The sequence below is a fragment of the Hoplias malabaricus genome, chromosome 18 (assembly GCF_029633855.1).
Source record: "Hoplias malabaricus isolate fHopMal1 chromosome 18, fHopMal1.hap1, whole genome shotgun sequence".
NCBI classification, from domain to species: Eukaryota; Metazoa; Chordata; class Actinopteri; order Characiformes; family Erythrinidae; genus Hoplias; species Hoplias malabaricus.
Genome location: NC_089817.1, coordinates 30,603,720 through 30,624,489, shown reverse-complemented (window position 1 = coordinate 30,624,489; position 20,770 = coordinate 30,603,720).

Genomic DNA, 20,770 nt, shown 5'->3' with positions numbered 1-20,770 from the left:
AGAGCCCAGTACCCCATACTCCCCGAGCACCCCCCACAGAATAGCCCGAGGGACATGGTCGAATGCCTTCTCCAGATTCACAAAACACATGTAGACTAGTTGAGCAAACTCCCATGCACCCTCCAGGATCCTAGCGAGGGTAAAGAACTGGTCCTGTGTTCCACGACCGGGGCAGAATCCGCGTTGTTCCTGCTGGATTCGAGGTTCAACTATCAGTCTGACTCTCTTTTCCAGTACCCCCGCATAGACCTTACCGGGAAGGCTGAGGAGTGTGATCCCCCTATAGTTGGAACACACCCTCCGATACCCCTTTTTAAAAAGGTGAACCACCACCCCAGTCTGCCAGTCCAGAGGCACTGCCCCCAATGTCCACGTGATGATGCAAAGACATGTCAGCCAGGACAGCCCCACAACATCCAGAGCTTTGAGGAACCTGGGGCAAACTTCATCCACCCCTGGGGCCCTACCGCCAAGGATTTTCCCTGCCACTTCGGCCACCCCCCCCCACCCCCCGGGGTCCCCAAGCTCTGCTTACTCTGCAGAAGACATGCTGGTGGGATTGAGTAGATTCTCGAAGTATTCCTTCGACTGCCTAATGACGTCCCCAGTCGAGGTCAACAGTTCCCCACCCCCACCATATACAGTGTTGGTGGAAAACTGTTTTCCCCTCCTGAGTCGCCTGATAGTTTGCCAGAAACTTCTCTGAGCCGACCGAATGTAATTTTCCATGTTCTCACCGAAGTCCTCCCACACCTGAGTTTTTGCCTCAGCGACAGTCGAAGCCACGTGGCGCTTGGCTCCTCGGTACCTGTCGGCTGCCTCCGGAGTCCCCTGAGCCAACCAGGCTTGATAGGACTCTTCAGCTTGACAGCCCCCCTCACCTGGGGTGTCCACCACCGAGTGTGGGGATTGCCACCCTGACAGGCACCGACAACCTTACCCCCAGGGTATCCTGATGCCAGGTGTACTTGTGGACACCCTTATGCTCAAACATGGTGTTCGTAATGGACAAACTGTGACGAGCACAGAAATCCAATAACTGAACACCACTCAGGTTCAGATCAGTGGGGCAGTTCCCAGGGCAAATTGAATTACTCTTACTTGTTACATAAAATGGCGTAGTTGGCAGGATCTTTCAGGGATGGCTTGTATAAGTAGTGGGCAAAATATTATTTTTGTTTATACTTCCCCCCACAGAATACCCCGAGGGACACGGTCGAATGCCTTCTCCAGATCCACAAAACACATGTAGACTGGTTGAGCAAACTCCCATGCACCCTCCAGGATCCTAGCGAGGGTAAAGAGCTGGTCCTGTGTTCCACGACCGGGGCGGAATCCGCATTGTTCCTCCTGGATCCGAGGTTCAACTATCAGACGGACTCTCTTCTCCAGTATCCCCGCATAGACCTTACCAGGGAGGCTGAGGAGTGTGATCCCCCTATAGTTGGAACACACCCTCCGATCCCCCTTTTTAAAAAGGGGAACCACCACCCCAGTCTGCCAGTCCAGAGGCACTGCCGCCGATGTCCACGCGATGTTGCAAAGACGTGTCAACCAGGACAGCCCCACAACATCCAGAGCCTTGAGGAACCCGGGGTGAACCTCATCCACCCCCAGGGCCCTACCACCAAGGAGTTTCACTACCACCTTGGCCACTTCAGCCCCAGTGATAGACGAGCCCCCCCCGGGGTCCCCAAGCTCTGCTTCCTCTGCGGAAGACGTGCTGGTGGGATTGAGAAGATCCTCGAAGTATTCCTTCCACCGTCTGGTGACGTCCCCAGTCGAGGTCAACAGTTCCCCACCCCCACCATATACAGTGTTGGTGGAAAACTGCTTTCCCCTCCTGAGTCGCCTGACGGTTTGCCAGAAACTTCTCGGAGCTGACCGAAAGTCGTTTTCCATGTTCTCACTGAGCTCCTCCCACACCCGAGTTTTTGCCTCAGCGACTGCCGAGGCCGCAAGCCGCTTGGCTCCTCGGTACCTGTCGGCTGCCTCCGAAGTCCCCTGAGCCAACCAGGCTCGATAGGACTCTTTCTTCAGCTTGACAGCCCCCCTCACCCGGGGTGTCCACCACCGAGTGCGGGGATTGCCACCCCGACAGGCACCGACAACCTTGCAGCCACAGCTCCGTTCAGCCGCCTCAACAATGGAGGTCCGGAACATGGCCCACTCGGACTCAATGTCACCAGCCTCCCCTGGGATGCAGTCGAAGCTCTGCCGGATGTAGGAGTTGAAGATCTTTCTGACAGGTTCCTCTGCCAAACATTCCCAGCAAACCCTCAGCACATGTTTGGGCCTGCCAGGTCTGTCCGGCATCCTCCCCCGCCATCTGATCCAACTCACCACAAGGTGGTGATCAGTTGACAGCTCAGTGCCTCTCTTCACCCGAGTGTCCAGAACATATGGCCGCAGGTCAGATGATACGACTATAAAGTCTATCATCGAAATGCGGCGTAGGGTGTCCTGATGCCAGGTGTACTTGTGGACACCCTTATGTTCGAACATGGTGTTCGTAATGGACAAACTGTGACGAGCACAGAAATCCAATAACTGAACACCACTCGGGTTCAGATTAGCGGGGCCGTTCCTCCCAATCACGCCCCTCCAGGTCTCACTGTCATTACCCACGTGAGCGTTGAAGTCCCCCAGCAGAACAATGGAGTCCCCAGAATGAGTGTTCTCCAGCACTCCCTCTAGGGTCCCCAAGAAAGCTTGGTACTCTGAACTGCTGTTCGGTGCATAAGCACAAACAACAGTCAGAGCCCTTTCCCCAACCCGAAGGCGCAGGGAAATTACCCTCTCGTCCACTGGGGTAAACCCCAACATACAGGTGCTAAGCCGGGGGGCTATGAGTAAGCCCACACCTGCCTTACGCCTCTCACCCTGGGCAACTCCAGAGTGAAAGAGCATCCAGCCCCTCTCAAGGAGATTGGTTCCAGAGCGCATACTGTGTGTCGAGGTGAGCCCAACTATATCTAGCCGGTACCTCTCAACCTCGCGCACCAGCTCAGGCTCTTTTCCCACCAGAGAGGTTATGTTCCATATTCCAAAAGCCAGTTTCAGTAACCGAGGATCAGAACGCCAGGGCCCCCGCCCCCGACCGCCACCCGATCCACAATGCACCAGACCCGTGGTGGGCCCATCAATCAATCAAATTTTATTTATATAGCGCTTTTCACAACAAAAAGTCATCACAAAGCAGCTTTACAGAGATCCGGGTCCAAGCCTCCTATGAGCAAGCCAGGGGCAACAGTGGCAAGGAAAAACTCCCTCAGCACACGAGGAAGAAACCTTGGAAGGAACCAAGACTCATATGGGGAACCCATCCTCCTCGGGTCGACACCGGAGAAATAACAGAGAACAGAAGTAAAAGTGAAATGATGACTGATGAAGGGGTTGTAGTAATATAAATATAGTATATTAGTGATGATGGAGAAGCAGAAATGAAAATGGTGAGGATGATGATATTAGTGATGTAATATTTTGTTGTTTTTTAATATCCCTACAGTACTCTGAAACATTGTAATATTCCACAGTCTGTTTCACTGTGATCAACTGACTCCTCTTCCTCTGATTGCACTGTTGTTACATTCTCACAGGAATCCACTGAAATATTCAATGACTTAAAATGCCCTTTTTGTATTTTTCCATAGTAAAATTCCCAACAGTTAATTCCATTTCGTCTTTGGAAAATTAAATCCAAGTGAAGAGGTTCTCCAGTACTCCTTAAATGTGAGTGTCTGTCCTTCTCCTCCATGCTAAGAACCCACAAAAAGCAGGGCTTTTTAAAGGTAGAGTTAGTGTGTTTTCCACCCCCCTTTCACTCTGCCAATAGCTGTACCACACATGTGCGATGATGTCACATTAAAAATGCTGAAATGCCTTTCATACTGCCATTTTATATCAGACGCCCCGAGAGAGACTCAAACGGTTCGGTTTACCTGCCAGAGGCTCCACAAACAGTAATCAAGTCAATGAACGTGTTCTAAGAGCTTATATTTCTTTATTTGCCATTTAAATGTCCATTTAAATGGCCGACCGAAGCGCCTCAGCCGCTAGCCTCAGGCAGCCAGCTGATCCCGCCTCCGAGCCTCAGAATTTAAAGGGACACGCACCTCGGTGAGACCTGAACGCAGTTTGACTGTAATTTTGCAGAAAAATTAATAATTTTGATTATGGAGAGCTTGGGACGCAAAGAGACACTTGGAGAGGCCACCTGTTCACTGTCTGCTCCAGCTACAATAACTCCAGATCAGTATGAGGTATCAACTCCAAATTTTAGCCTGTGAAACTAGACCCCTGGAGACACACTTTTAAAAAGAAAAAAGTAATGGGACTCATGAACTCTTCAGTTTATAGTCACTAACATTTTGTTTTTTTTTCAAAAATAAGAAAAGCGCCTACATTTTTTTGTGGTTTTCATAAGCTTTTCACCACTTCAAATATATTTCAGGATCTCAAAATGGTTTCTTTAACAAATTTGAAGGGTTTTCTGTAAAAATAAATCATGATAATGCCTCTAGTTTATTCACTGCCTGAACAGATAGCCTCTAGATTTGGGTATGTAGTTTTAGACGGAAAATGGAAAAAAGGCCTGGACTGTTAACAGGTTAATGACCAGGGTCTGGTATGAGAGACAGTGTCCTAGGCGTGAAACTGATCCCCTGTTACAGCAGGAGCAATCCTGTGTTGGAGGCCTTCCAGTGCATTTTCCGGATGTGCTAAAAAAAACATTTTTGAACATTCTGGTTAACATTGAGCTCACACAGGGTCACCTAGGCCTCATGCTTAAGGCTTGGATGTATATTTGCTAACACTAGCCTGGCACTAGGATCCCTTACTTGGGAGGCTGTATGTGACATCATCACAACAGGTGCTAAGACTTGGTAGTGGTTTCTGCTGACAGAGGGGAAGGGGGGAGGGAAACCAACTAACCCCAACAGACACCTCTGTTTAAGGAGCAATAGAACACCTCTTTGTTTGAATTTAATTTTCCAAAGATGAACTGGTGGGGATTTTACTATGGAGAAATACCAAAAGTGCATTGTGAGTCGCGGAACCTTTCTACAGATCCATCTGAGAATGTACCAACAGTGTGTTCTGAGAAAGAGGAGTCAAATGATCAAAATAAAAAGTAGAAACAGAGTGGGTAATATCAGAATGTTTCAGAGGGAATTAAAAAGTGGATATGACAGAAATGTTTTTTTCAAAAGATCTGGGTTCGGGCCCTTGTTTTAATGACAAGGGTGTGCAATGAGAAAGAGTGTACTGGGTGTGAAACTGATCACCTGCCACAGCAGGAGCACATGTGTGCTAAGGAGCCCAGTGCGTTTTCTGGATGTGTAAAAAATTATGAAGGCTCTGGTTGACTCTGAGACCATCATTGGTGAGGCTTTGTTTTCGGAGTTTGGGGGTTACCAGCGATCCAGATGTATTTGTTATGAGCAAATCAAAAAGAGCAAGAAGATTGTTATGATCGTGATCCTTTGTCCGAGGTCCACGTCAAAGTTCTCTCTGAGGTTTTGTCACAGTACATGGATAGATCCGTCAAAAGAGGTGAAAAGCTTGCTGCATCAGTCTGTGAAGAACTTATGGATGAAAAATCAAGAGTGCTATTGATGTTTTTCTGTATGTTGAATAATATGTAATCTTGATTACTGTTTATTTACACATTGACTCATTTTACATATTAAATATATAAAGGTTTTTCTTTATGTTTATTTCTGAATTTTGTCATTTGTTAATGAAAAACAGCTTATATCAAGTTATTTAGTTTATAAAAACATGCATAAACATTTATCTTATGCTTGCATCGACACTTTGGTTTTATAAAATGTGTCATTCATTCATTTTTTATTGTACATTTTTAAAACCATGTATATGTATTAGCATTTAAGATGTGTCCAATATATTGTATGATTATTATTTAGAACACTTTTAGGTTCCGTTAACGACTGTCATCAAAAACAATTTTTATAATAAACGTTTCCTCAACATTTGCTAGCTCTCCAGTTTGTTTGCACACAGGAAACCAGTCTGCATATGCATAAAGAATCATTAATGTCAGTAAACAAGTAAGATAAATCAACAATACAAAAACTAAGTGTGTCCATCAGACACAGGTTTTCTAGGTTTTCTTTTTTTCTGCTCTGAGCAGAGAGACCACCCTCAAACATTGAAAATCATGTAAAGATGTTTTTATTTTATCATTTTTAAGCATACAAAGTTAGTTTATAAAAATACGTATAAACATTTATCTTATGTTTGCATTTACACTTTTTTGTAAAACATGTATTTTAGTCATTCAATTATTTTTGTATTTTACATCTTTAAAACCATATATATTTACTTTCCTAAAAACATTACACACCCAGTACACTCTTTCTCATTCCACACCCTTGTCATTAAAACAAGGGCCCGAACGCAGATCTTTTATTTAAAGAAATATTTCTGTCATATCCCCTTTTTACTTCCCTCTGAAACATTGGGATATTCCACACTCTGTTTCTACTTTTTACTTTGATCAACTGACCCTTCTTTCTCTGTGAATTCACTGTTGGTACATTCTCAGATGGATCTGTAGAAAGGTTCCGTGACTCACAATGCACTTTTGGTGTTTCTCCATAGTAAAATCCCCACCAGTTCATATTTGGAAAATTAAATCCAAACAAAGAGGTGTTCCATTGCTCCTTAAACGGGGGTGTCTGTCCTTGTTCTGTGCACTACAAACCCTCAAAAAGCAGGGTTAGTGGGTTTCCCTCCCCCCTTTCCCTCTGTCAGCAGAAACCACTACCATGTCACATACATCCTCCCAAGTAGGGGACCCTAGTGCCAGGCCAGTGTTAGCAAATATATATCCAAGCCTTAAGCATGAGGCCTAGGTGAGCCTGTGCGAGCTCACTGTTAACCAGAATGTTCAAAAATGTATTTTTTAGCACATCCAAAAAATGCACTGGAATGCCTCCAACACAGGATTGCTCCTGCTGTAACAGGGGATCAGTTTCACGCCTAGGACACTGTCTCTCATACCAGGCCCTGGTCATTAAAACATGTGCCTGAGCCCAGATCCTTTTCAAAAATCTTGACATTTCCATCATATAGACCTTATATCACATAGACCTTACCAGGGGGCCTGAGTAGTGCGATCCCCCCTATAGTTGGAGCACACCCTCCGATCCCCCTTCTTAAAAAGGGGAACCACCACCCCAGCCTGCCAGTCCAGAGGCACTGCCCCCGATGTCCATGCAATGTTGCAAAGACATGTCAGCCAGGACAGCCCCACAACATCCTTGAGGAACCCGGGGCGGACCTCATCCACCCCCAGGGCCCTAAAGCCAAGGGTTTTTCCTACTACCTCAGCCACCTCAGCTCCAGTCATAGACAAACTTTCCCTGGGATCCCAAACTCTACTTCCTCTGTGGAAGACATGCTGGTGGATGTGCTCACCGAATTCCTCCCTCACCCAAGTTTTTGCCTCAGCAACAGCTGAAGCTGCAAGCCACTTGGCCCTTCGGTACCCGTCAACTGCCTCCTGAGTCCCTTGAGTCAACCAGGCTTGATAGGACGCTTTGTAGAGCATTAACCAAATTTAGATATTTTGTTTATTTTTTTGACCCATCCCAACTTTATTAGAAAGTTTTTTCTGGATTGTGATTAAATACATACCCAATTTGTTTTTCAAAAGAGTATACAATTTCTCAATTTCACCATAATGTTTTTTACAATGTAATTTAAATGTAGGGTCAAATCATTGGCATATCAGAACAGTATTTTATTTATTTATCTATGGCCCACTGTCACAACATCTCAGGGTGTGTATATATTTCCATTTATTGTTGCATTTCCAGATAATGTGGACAGACAAAAACACTTTTCTATTCCGTGAGTGTGCACCACGCCATCTTCTGGCCTCATTGATTATGATCCAAGGCATACAACTCCAGGTATATCCTATGAACTTATGGCAGTCTCAAATGAACATTATCAATGCTGGAATTCCCTAGTGTTCCATGTGTGAAATGTGTTACTGGCATTAGCTTAAACCTCTTTCACAGTTCTACCACTCTGATCTAGTCTCAGCTGACCCAACACTGTATGTCATGATGATGTTAGGGTTACACTATCCACTAGTGGGAGGATTCATCCTCATGTATAAAACAGATAAGTTAACTCTCTGAAACATTTCAGATTCTTCAGCTCTGTCAATATGTAAGATGGAGGACCAGCACTACAGGGAAAACATTACAGTTCAATACTGCTTTCCTGACAATAATGCATCGTGTATAAGAGTCTGCAGATGGCCCTGGATATTAACTTCTGTTCCTTATTCTCTTATGTGTATCTGTGTGTACTGTGGTTCTGAACCTGCTGGTGATCATTTCCATCTCTCACTTCAATCAGCTCCACACTCCAACCAACCTGCTCATCCTTTCTCTGTCTATGGCTGATCTTCTCATGGGACTAGTTAATTTGCCTGTGGATCTATTTGACCTGATGGACACATGTTGGTATCTAGGAACATTAACATGCTACATTTCTGGTATAATCTCTTTGCTCTCAAAGTATGGCTGACTGTACAGTGTGATATTCATAGCAATTGATAGGTTCATTGCTATCACTGACCCTCTGCAATATTCCACTAAGATCACGCTTCATAAAACCTTGATTTCCAAAATTCTTGGCTGGTCTTCATGTCTGTGTTATGCTATTATGTATTTATACTTAAATAGTGAAGATTAAAATGTTCTTTTGGACCGTTCCCAAAGTAATTAAAATTTAAAAATATCCAAAAGGTCCAAAATACACCCTCCCTCTTCGGGGAGACGTGTTCGTTCCGGAAGCATCACAGAGACCAGTCGAGTGAAGTTCAAAGCAAATCAAAGTATTTATTTAACAATATTGGATCCAAGAGATCTAATACATGAAAACAGTCTAATGGCCTTCCCAAGTAAAGTTCTGACCTCTCCCCCATCTGACTCCACAGTTATACCCCATATGACGTATACCCTGCTGGTGGGGCGTTTCTGGCTGATTAACATATATTAATATGCATAATAAGACATGTTAGTACTCAGCTCTCTCGTGCCAGTTTCACATGCACCCGTGACCCCAAAAACATTCATTATTAGCGAGGGTGACAATGTACCTTTTCTTTCCCATGCCTTTTTTCCCTAAAAAAGATTTAGTGATTTGGCTAATGGACTTCATGCCCCTAGAGTTCAGCCGTGCTGACCAACGCTTGTGATTAATGTGAGCTTGGTAAAAGCCTAAGTGCACATCTGTTCAAGGTTAGATGTTTAAGAATTTAGAAAGGTGTAAATATCACGTGAGTCATCATGCCAGTGCAGGATCTAAACTGTTTAAATACATGTGCAAATACTGGTTAATCATTCATATGAGTACATATAAGATACAAGATTTCATACAATGAATATGTAGTTATAATTTCTAATTTTAACTAATCATCATTTAAGGATATTTGTCCACTAACACAAAGTAATAAAATTGTTTCCTACAACAATATCTTTTTCTCAGAGCCCAATGTCTACACCCAGTGTTATGGTAATTGTGTTGTGTATCAGTTTACATATTGGATCATCATTAATTTCATAATTGCATTTCTAGTCCCTTGTTGTTTCATATTGGTCTTGTATTCAGTTATTTTGAAAGTGACAATACATCAAGCTAAAGCTATCAAAGCTGTGAAAAATTGTGCCTCAAATGACCATGGACTTAAAACATCAAGAACTTGAGAAATCAAAGCAGCTAAGAAAGTAGGCACAGGGTTTTTTGTTTTCCTTGCTTGTTGGATACCATATTATTCCATCCCTGTGACATTTAATGTACCTTTGCCTGTGTGGAATGTTTTTACATGGCTAATAGATATGAACTCACTGATGTATGCTATTTTCTATTCATGGTTCAGAGCATCTGCAAAGTACATTGTAACATGCAAAATATTTAAATCATCATCTTCAAGACTGAATTTGTTTCTTGAACATTAGATGGATTTCATCTCATTTCATACACAGAATCAGTATCAGAAATAATTTATTGAGCACAGAGGGAAATACAAGCTATTACAGTTGCCACCATTTATGTAAAAGAATAAACACTCTAATAATAATGTAATACAGAAACAAGAATTCTGCAATACATTTAAATTCTTAAATATACAGTGAAGTGGCAGTGGCTATGATAACAAATATAACATATGCTGTATAAATTATTGCACCTCTGAATTATTACACACATTAAGAAAAATGAATGACATTATTGTTGTTATTGCACATATGAACAGTATAATTTGGAATTGAGTATTGCACGAATGAACCATGGTGTCACACACTGAGAGAGGAGTTATAGAGTTTGATGGCCACGGTTAGGAATGACCTCCTGTGGTGCTCTGTAGTTCATTTTGTGAGTCTTGCACATGAGTGCTCCTGTGTTTTATCACTGTGTTGTAGAATGGGTGAAAGCAATAGTCCATAATTGCTTGCAGATTAGATTGCATCCTCCTCTCCGATACTGCTATCAGCAAGTGCAGCGCCACACCCATAATATCACCTGCCTTGCGTATTAATTAGTTGAGTCTGTTGCCCCAGCATGCAACAGCATATAGGATAGCACTCACCACCACAGACTAATAGAAGATCCTGAGCATAGTCCGACAGGTGCTGAAAGACCTCAGGTGCCACCGAAAATAAAGACGCCGTTTCTGTAGAGGGTGTTCTTAGCCCAGTCCGGTTTATGGTTAATGTGCACTTCCAAGTATTTGTAGTCCTCCATGGTGTCCACAATGACACCCTGGATGGACACAGGTCTCACTGTTGCCTTGTCCCTCCTCAGGTCCAGGCTTGGGGTTAGTGTCCGACGGCGAGCGCCTGTTAGTCAAGTAGCCCACGTAACCCACAAAATCCAGAGTAGTGGTGCGGTGCCACCTCATTGTGGGAAAGGAGCTGGAGCTGATGTGGGAGTTTGAGAGATACCAGCTAGATATAGTTGGACTCAGCTAGATATAGAGGCACAGGGTGGAGTGGGGATACTCCCTGGTAAATGAGAGGCTCACCTCAATTCGGCTTACTGAGAGGAAAATGATTGAATATCTATAGAGTTATATAGACTCTATATTCCAGTCAAATAAGGCCTCATAAAACCTTATTGTCCATTCTTGGATTGTGTTTTTGTCTGTGTTATGCCATCATGTATTTATACTTGAAAGACCATCAGTTTTTACAATCACAAATCTCCACAAACTGTTTTGGAGAGTCTCAAACAAGCATGGAGATAAAACATCAAGAAAATTAAAGCAGCGAAGAAATTAGGCACAGTGCTTTTTGTTTTTATTTCTTGCTGCATACTGTATTATGTAAGCCCTCTGTCAGTCAAAATACCTATAACTGTGTGGATTGTTCTCGCCTGGCTAATAGATATTAGATATATTCAGAACATCTGCAAAGTATATAGTAACATGTACAATATTTGAATCATCACCTTCAAGACTGAATTTGTTTCCTGAAAATTAGCTGCAGACTAATTTTATTTCACAGGTCAGAGGCAACTTCATATTTTACTGCTCTAATATTTTTTATTTTAAAAAAAATATTTAAATTAGCTATACATAAGCACTAACATAAGCACTATAAGCTTTATAGATATATTATACTGTTTGTACCTTTATTGACCAATAATGTACACCCACTGTACCTTTTTTCTGATTGTGTACAATTCTGGGGGAACAGTTGCATTACACTTCACAAATGACATATCAGAACCGAATTTTGGCTGAAAAAAGAGGTGTCTGTCACATGTTTGGTGATCACTGCTGCACTTTCATTCCTAATCACACAGCAGCAAACCAGTCATTCACTAATGCTATGGAAGAGTGTATAACTTTCACTGAGGAGTTGTATGAATTTTCAGGCACAAATAATGACTAGATGGCATGGTTTGATTCCTATTTTGGCAAATGGGGAGGATTGGGGTTGAAACTGGCTATCATGGTGGTCATTCCTTTATTAGTAATGGCACTAGATGTTGTATCATTCCCTGTATCATAAGTCTGATCACCAAAACTATTGAGAGTTCTGTTACATTCACTATGGTGAGTGCAGACATGGAGCGTACATGGAGCTTCACCCTGCAGTCCCTGGTCACGAGCGCAATCTTCTGGATGAAATGCCTCTTGAAATGCCCCAGCCAATCTATGCCTCATTGGAGCATGACTCCTCTGATGATGAGGAGTAAATCTTTACATTAAGAATCAAGTTTAATTTAATAATGCTGATTTCGCGTTGATTTTATGGTTTTAAGTAATCATTTGATTTAATCATCACATGTAATAATATCACATGTAAACATTCAGTATGTTAACCTTTTTTTTAATGCATTAGTTATGATGCCTAGACTGAAAGCCTACCTAGCCTATGGTTGATATTTTATCTTTTGCATTTTCTTTTAATAATATTATGATTAAATTTTTTTCATATATGATGTTTTTTTTAAATCATAAAACGGGAGGAATGTGATGGAAAATGGAGAGTAACACCAATTGATGATAACTAATGACACAGTATATTCAGGTAGTAATTGTATTGATTAATCTTGATTAAATCTTACTAGATTAAAGATATAGGCCTTAGTGTGTTTGTGACCTTAAAGGACTTGTTACATTGTGTCCACAGGACATGTCAGGGCATGACCCAGGAGACTGTTGTAGACTGTAGGAGGGGGAAAGTGCTGAATAGAGCAATTCTGATTTAGAATGGGGAACTAGGTCATCAAATAGAACGGAAAAGGGCAGTTTAGAGTCAATAAGCTGAAGAACATCCTGTACATATTGAACCTAGCCCACCCCGCCCATCTGCAACCATTTTGCTGACAGTAATAATATAGGAGATAATGAATATATGCATAGCAAGTAATACCAATTAAGGGAATGTCTGGGTTGATGGAATGAGACATGATGTAATAACATCCAAATGGTACACATGGTGGTGTACGTGCAGAAGGGGCACATGACTGTTGGGTGTACGTGACTGGGGTCCTATATATACAGCATGAAATTGTTTAATAATCTATAGATTGGAGAGAATTCTTGACTCTGTGTCTTTATTCCTCTGATTTCTCCTAAAAATTCTTTGAGCATCGATCTTCCTTCCTGATGATACTTAGATATTGCCATAACAGCCTCATCATAAGGTACTGGTCATGCCTAATCTGCCTGCCTCACCTCCCTGCTCCACATGTCTCTGTGGTACACACCAATGGTTCTGAAATTAGCATGTTTCAGGATATTGCAGAGAGCAATAGATAGCTCTGGAGTAGCTTGGTTGATACTCTTTACTGGTGGAGATGGAGTCAGCCTAGACATTGTATTTGAGGCACTAAAGAGAGAAAGAAGTGTGTTATTTTGTAGTTTTGAGGGTCCACATCACAGCCAGGGTTTATCACTCTCATTGATGGCATACCATTATTCTACTGGCTCCAATTCCCTGCTGATTTATAGAATTGCATGTTTCTATTTCTCAAACTCCTGTGAAAGAACTGCAACAAACCACTCTCAGAAATATAGTAGAGATACATTATGGTCACTAAAAGTACAACCAGTGTAAATGTACCTTTCTAAACAAAGTACCACAGTGTCTATTTTTTTTCACCACAAGTCTATTTTTGTTCTCTAATGTCGCTTTTCCAATGCACAGGTCCAACTCTACACGAGTTCTCTCGATAAGGCTCGGCTCAGCACATTTAAAGCTTGTTGCTTTTCCACTGGCAGGGATCCCCAGCAATTTGGAGCCAGTGGCATTGCAAAACCCCATCCCTAACAGGAATTGCTGGCTTTGAAAACCACAACGATTCTGGTGGTAAAATTAATTAGGTGTTTTGTTTATTCATGTGATGTATTTGTTTTTTGGACTGAACGTGGCTCAGTGTCCCAGTTCTCACAGACCAGTTTTCCTTGTTGCATGTTCAGAAATTTTCATCAGCCACCGGCCCAAGAAGCATATAAACCTCTTTAAAACACCTTGAGGTAAAGTTATGAGCTGCCATTTTTGAGTCTGATGAAAATAAATGTGAAAGCTTCTGTAACGTAAGTGTCACACTCACGTCTCGTTTAGTGTTTTCCTGTCTCCGCACATGGCTTTGTTTTGTTTATGTTCATGCCCCACCTTTATCTCCGCCTCCTCGTCTTTTCCCTTGTTATCCGTTTCAGCTGTTTCTCGTTGGTCTGTGTATTTAAGCCCTCTGGTCTCACTTCCTCTTGTGGTTCATTGTTCTCGGTTCCTGGTTTCGTGTTCTCTGTTCCTAGTTACTTGTCGTTCTTTGTTCTCGGTTCCTGGTTTCGTGTTCTCTGTTCCTTCGTTCACGCTATACGTTGTTACTTGTTTCACGCCTTGTTCTTTGTTCTTCGTATGTCAGTGTTCTTCGTTTCTCTTGCTTCTTTCTCTTGCTCGTTTCACGCTCGTTTCATGCCCCAGTTCGTTTGTGTTTGTCTCTTGTAAATAAAGTCTGTGTTCTAAGCGTTTGCGTCCGCCCTCTGTCAGTCCTCACCCCGCGCCCCTAACAGTAAGTGATTTTACAAGCATCGAGTTTGTGCTAGATTTGAATGAGCTCTGCAATTTGTGGTGATTGACATGTCTCTCTGGCCAGTCAGTGCTCTGCAGACTTTACACATCACCATTTAGTACCTACTCGACACATCTGGAACCCAAAGCAAGCTGGGACTGAAAACCTACCAGGTTCCAGGGACCAGGTACCAGATTTGGCCAGTGGAAAAGCAAAAGAGCAGTGCAGAGTCAAGTAGAGTAATGTAGGTTCAATGCAGTGGAAAAACGCCATAAAGGTACATTACAAGGGGTGCATATTTTCTTATAGAACTGTAAAAAATAAAAGAACAATATATGTATATGAAATGGAGTGTCAACACATTTATAAATCTACAAATAGTAGAATGAGATTCAATTATGGGTTAAACTTTAAATTATGGCCCACCAATTATAGTGTAATGTCACGCAAGCCTCTCAGAACTCCAGATCCCAGAATACATCAGACAGTCACATGACGCCACACTGTTCTCACTCACTGGAATTCTGATCATGAACACCTGTTTCTCTCATTATATAAGCTTCACTCACTCGCCAGTCTATGCTGAGTATTGCCATGATTAATATCCAAATACAAAGCGTTCTCTACATACCTGTCTATCCTGAATCCCAGTTACCTACCTTATGCTCATCTTTTGGTTTTCGTCCTTGTCTTGTCCCCTTGGATTTGTTTGCTCTCCGGTTCGTGAACTCTGCCTGGCTTTTCAACTACTCGTGTGGATTATCTCTGAAGTACTGTTTGTTTCCGGTTTTTGACCCATCTGCCTGGCTTTTCGACTACTCTGTTGGATTATCTCTGAGGTACTGTTTGTTTCCGGCATTTGACCCATGCTTGTTTTTGTTAACCCCTTGTGGATTATCAATAAACTCTTTATACTGTTTACCGCAAGTGTCTGCCTTCTGTCCAGTTGTGACAGAATACTCGGCCAGACAGCGGGTTCCGATGCCATGATGACGCCTCTAAGCAGTCAAGGCCAAATGCTAGGTCAACACCAGCAAACGCTAGCTAGTGTGACTCAAGCTTTTGAATCTCTCGCTCAGCAACAAGAAAACCAGCAACTTTCGCAGGTGTTAGAGAGCGTTAAAGCCCTTACAACTTGCTTTCCTGCGCATAGTCCTAACCCTGAGCCCCCTTCGGTCCCTGTTAATCTCTCTTCGCATTATCCTGTCAGTAAGCCTGAAATGTTTGAGGGTAATCCAGCCAAATGTAGCAGATTTTTGTTAGTGTTCTATATTTTTTGAGAACACACCTCCAAGTTCTGATAAATCTAAAATAACTTTTCTGATGTCACGCATCACGGGTAAAGCACTCGAATGGGCTACTGCGGTATGGAGCAATATTATGGATAAAACGTATCCTGAGTTTTTGACTATGTTTCGGGAGGTGTTTGATCACGCTAATGAAGGTCAATCCAATGGGGAAATCCTTCTAACCCTTAAGCAGGGCCCTGGTTCTGGTTCAGAGAGGCCAAGGATGCACTCGAGTTTTGTTCCCGGTCCTAATTCTTCAACTGAGCCTATGCAGTGTGATGTTTTGAGACTGTCTCAAAAGGAACGTTGACGACGTCTACACAATGGATTTTGTTTGTATTGTGGAGGCTCTGATCACTTCAGACATGATTGTTTAAGACGTCTGCAGAGTAAACTGACACCTCATCAGGAGAAAGCTTCACATGTCAATACGGTGAGTGTACCCACAACGAGATTAATTTCAAGATCTTTGAAATATATTTTAATAGATCTTTTTTAATACCAGTCACTGTGTACTGCCAAGGAAATTCTATTGTTGTTCCAGCACTGATTGAGCCAAAGGAAACTTCCTTCATCATTCACCAAGTTAAACATCCAGACGGATACTTTGTGCATACGAGTCCTGGTCCGTGCCCTAGACGGTCTTCCAATTGGAGGAGATCCTATCTCTCAGGAGACAATTCCAGTTCGGCTTCAAACCAGTTGCTTACATCATGAATGGATATCTTTTCTGGTGCTCCCTGAATCAGACTTTCAAATTATTTTAGGATTACCTTGGTTAGAGACTCACAACCCAGTTATATCATGGAATCAGTGCAAGATCATGTCCTGGTCCACCTATTGTCAGTCCAATTGTTTAGCCCTGGATCAACTTTCTGTCCACTCCACATCTGTTGAGAGTCCTGATTCACCTGTACATGTACAAATTCCCTCAGAGTATTCTAAGTACTCAGAAGTGTTTAGTAGGTTCAAAGCCACAAAATTACCTCCACATAGAACTTATGACTGTGCCATAGAACTTATAGAGGGAGCTTCTTTACCCAAATCGCGTATTTACCCACTTAATTTAGAGGAAGAGATAGTTATGGAAGAATATATTAAGAAAGCTTTAGCACAAGGGTTTATTCACCCCTTGTCTCTGGTAGCATCTGCGTTCTTTTTTGTTAAGAAAAAGGATGGAGGATTAAGGCCCTGTATAGACTACTGTGCTCTTATTGACATTACTAAAATATTTGCATACCTGCTACCACTTATTCCTGTAGCATTAGAGCAATTACGAGGTGCTACCATTTTCACAAAGTTAGATCTCCGTAGTGCTTACAATCTCATCAGAATCAAGGAGGGTGATGAATGGAAAACGGCGTTTAGCACTAATAAAGGACACTATGAATACCTGGTAATGAGTTATGGGCTAGCAAACGCCCCGTCTGTGTTCCAGTCCTTTATAAATGACATATTCCGGGATATGTTAGGGCAGTTTGTGATCGCTTATATCGATGATATATTGATTTATTCCCCTGATTTGAACACGCACACAATGCATGTCAGTAAGGTACTTCAACGTCTCAGAGAGAACAATCTCTATGTCAAGGGAGAGAAGCATAAATTTTACCAACAGACTATTTCATTTCTAGGGTATGTCATAAGTGTATCTGGTATAATAATGGACAATCATAAAGTGGGAGCTGTTGTGAACTGGCCAGTCCCTAACAATATTAAAGAACTACAACGTTTTTTAGGTTTTGCCAATTTTTACAGAAGATTCATTAGGAACTTCAGTTCTATCGCGGCACCTCTTACTGCCTTACTTAAAGGAAATTCTCAGCGTTTATATTGGTCTCCTCAAGCGCAACTGGCTTTTGAGAATCTTAAGAGAGCTTTTTCTACTGCCCCCATTCTCAAACATCCGGATCCAGAATATCCCTTTGTGGTCGAGGTAGACACTTCTGAAACGGGGGTAGGAGCTATATTATCTCAGTGGAAAGGGGATTCTTCTAAGTTATACCCAATCACGTTCTATTTTCATAAACTATCTCCCACTAAGCGCAACTATGGTATTGGAGAATTGCTAGCAGTGAAATTAGCCCTAGAAGAATGGAGACATTGGTTGGAGGGTTCTTTACATCCCTTTCTGGTGATAACTGATCATAAGAATTTGGAATATCTTCGGACAGCTAAGAGAATGAATTCTCGTCAGGCCAGGTGGTCACTTTCCGTCCAGGCAGTAACAATATTAAGGCTGACGCTCTGTCCCGTTTACATCAGGGAGACTTTAAGGAGGGGGACGGTGATTTCATATTACCGTCATCTGTTTCAGTGTCAGTTATTAGATGGGAACTCGATGAACAAATCTAAAGAATTGCCCAGTGAATGTCCAGAAGGTAAAAAGTATGTACAGGCTCCACTCAGAAACAAGTTAATCACCTAGGCGCATTCTTCCCTGTCATCTGGTCACCCGGGTGAGACACACACTACTCAACTCATCCTTGCTCGGTATTGGTGGGAATCTGTTAGGGCAGATGTACATAAGTTTATCGCATCATCTTCTGTCTGTGCTCAGTCAAAAACCCCCCCAGACGCTTCCCACAGGTAAACTTATGCCCCTACCAGTTCCTGAACGTCTCACTTAGCTCTGGACTTTGTCACTGATCTGCCCATATCTGAGGGTTATACCACTGTGCTTACAGTAATTGACCAGTTCTCTAGAGGGGTGAAATTTATACCGTTCCCGTCACTACCCACTGCTTTTGACACGGCTAAGGACATATATACTCATATTTTCCGTAATTTTGGTGTTCCATCCAGGATATTTTATCAGACCGAGGTCCGCAATTCACGTCACGTGTCTGGAAAGCGTTTTTTCTTACATTTAGGAGCTAACATTAGTCTTACTTCAGGATATCATCCCCAGAGCAATGGACAATGTGAACGGATGAATCAAGAACTGGGTAAATACTTACGCTCATATTGTCACAAGTATCCTCAGGACTGGTCTCAGTATCTGGTGTGGGCCGAAATTGCTCAAAATTCTTATGTAAATTCTACCACAGGGCTTACTCCATTTTATTGTGTCCTAGGCTATCAACCTCCGTTAGCTCTCTGGACTGCTGCTATCTCAGGAATACCAGCCGTGGATGAATGGATGCAACGCAGCGAGGATGTTTGCAAGGAAACACACCAACATATTTCGGAGATTCTGTCTCTGTATAAAGAGCGGGCAGATAAGCACCGGTCTTCTCCCTCTTACCAAATTGGAGATCGGGTATGGTTGTCAACGAAGGATATCAGGTTTGTGGGGAGCTTGGACCTTTCCATGTTTCTGCTAAAATCAATGATGTTACTTATAAGTTGGAGCTTCCAGCTCAATATCGTATTCATAACTCTTTTCATGTCTCTCTTCTCAAACCTGTAGTTTCAGGACCCTGGAACGAGGAACTACCAGACGACGTACCACCCACGGCCATGGAACAAGATTTGTCTATTTATGCTGTGCGTGAGATACTGGATTTGCGTAGACATGGAGGGGTTCTCCAATATCTCATTGACTGGGAGGGTTGTGGCCCCGAAGAACGTTCATGGGTACCCGCTAAGGATGTTTGTGATCCGGGCCTTGTGTTAGCGTTTCACTCACGCTATCCCGAGAAGCCGGCTCCCCGTCCTAGGGGTCGTCCCAGAAGATCATTTTCCACTCCCACTTTATCCCGTCCCATGTCTAGGTCTAAAAGTCAGTGGCGATCTCAGACCTCAGCACGTGCTAATGTCCCTAGCTCGGGTGCTACTGGTCAGATTGGTGGTCATCGACGTGGTCGTCCTCGTTCCAGGCCGCCTCCTATGCCCTTGGGGGTGTGGGGGGGTACTGTCACGCAGGCCTCTCAGAACTCCAGATCCCAGAATACATCAGACAGTCACATGACGCCACACTGTTCTCACTCACCGGAATTCTGATCATGAACACCTGTTTCTCTCATTATATAAGCTTCACTCACTCACCAGTCTATGCTGAGTATTGCCATGATTCATATCCGAATACAAAGTGTTCTCTACATACCTGTCTATCCTTAATCCCAGTTACCTACTTTATGCTCGTCTTTTGGTTTTCGTCCTTGTCTTGCCCCCTTGGATTTGTTTGCTCTCCGGTTCGTGAACTCTGCCTGGCTTTTCGACTACTCTTGTGGATTATCTCTGGAGTACTGTTTGTTTCCGGTTTCCAACCCATCTGCCTGGCTTCTCAACTACTCTGTTGGATTATCTCTGAGAAAACCCCTTGTGGATTGTTATCAATAAACTCTTTATACTGTTTACCGCAAGTGTCTGCCTTCTGTCCAGTCGTGACAGAATACTCGGCCTCAGCATGCAGACAGCTTCCTTCCAGGTTTGGGGATGAATTAGTTGGTTTCTGGTAACCGTCTGTTCCAAGAATTATTGCGTAATTTCATCCCCACACAGAAGTAGTACTTCTGCGATCTCATGGAATGGCTGGAGCTCAATGTCTGCAAATACACAATGGATATTATTGTGAACAGAAATATTAGCATGCATTGAAACATGTCTACAGTGCTCTTCTGTACAAAGCTGCATATGGGATAATAAATGCTTCTTAGAGGTAAGTGCAGTTGACTGAAGAGATATTTAAATATGTTAAATGTTTCAATGTGAAGGTTTATCGAGTTTTTTAGGCACTAAATAAACAGGTAATAAGTCCAGTAATGTTTCAGCTCAGGTTTATTGAAAGAATTTGTCCAGCCAAAGACAATGTTGATAAAATACACATTGTTTTAAAAAATAAAAATATAAATAAGTATATAATTGTAAAAATAATTAATTAAAAATCAGGTATTATATGTATGTTGATGGCAACATGCACAAAGATTTGTGTGCCCATAAGCCTCATGTATGTTTATTATCACTGGATT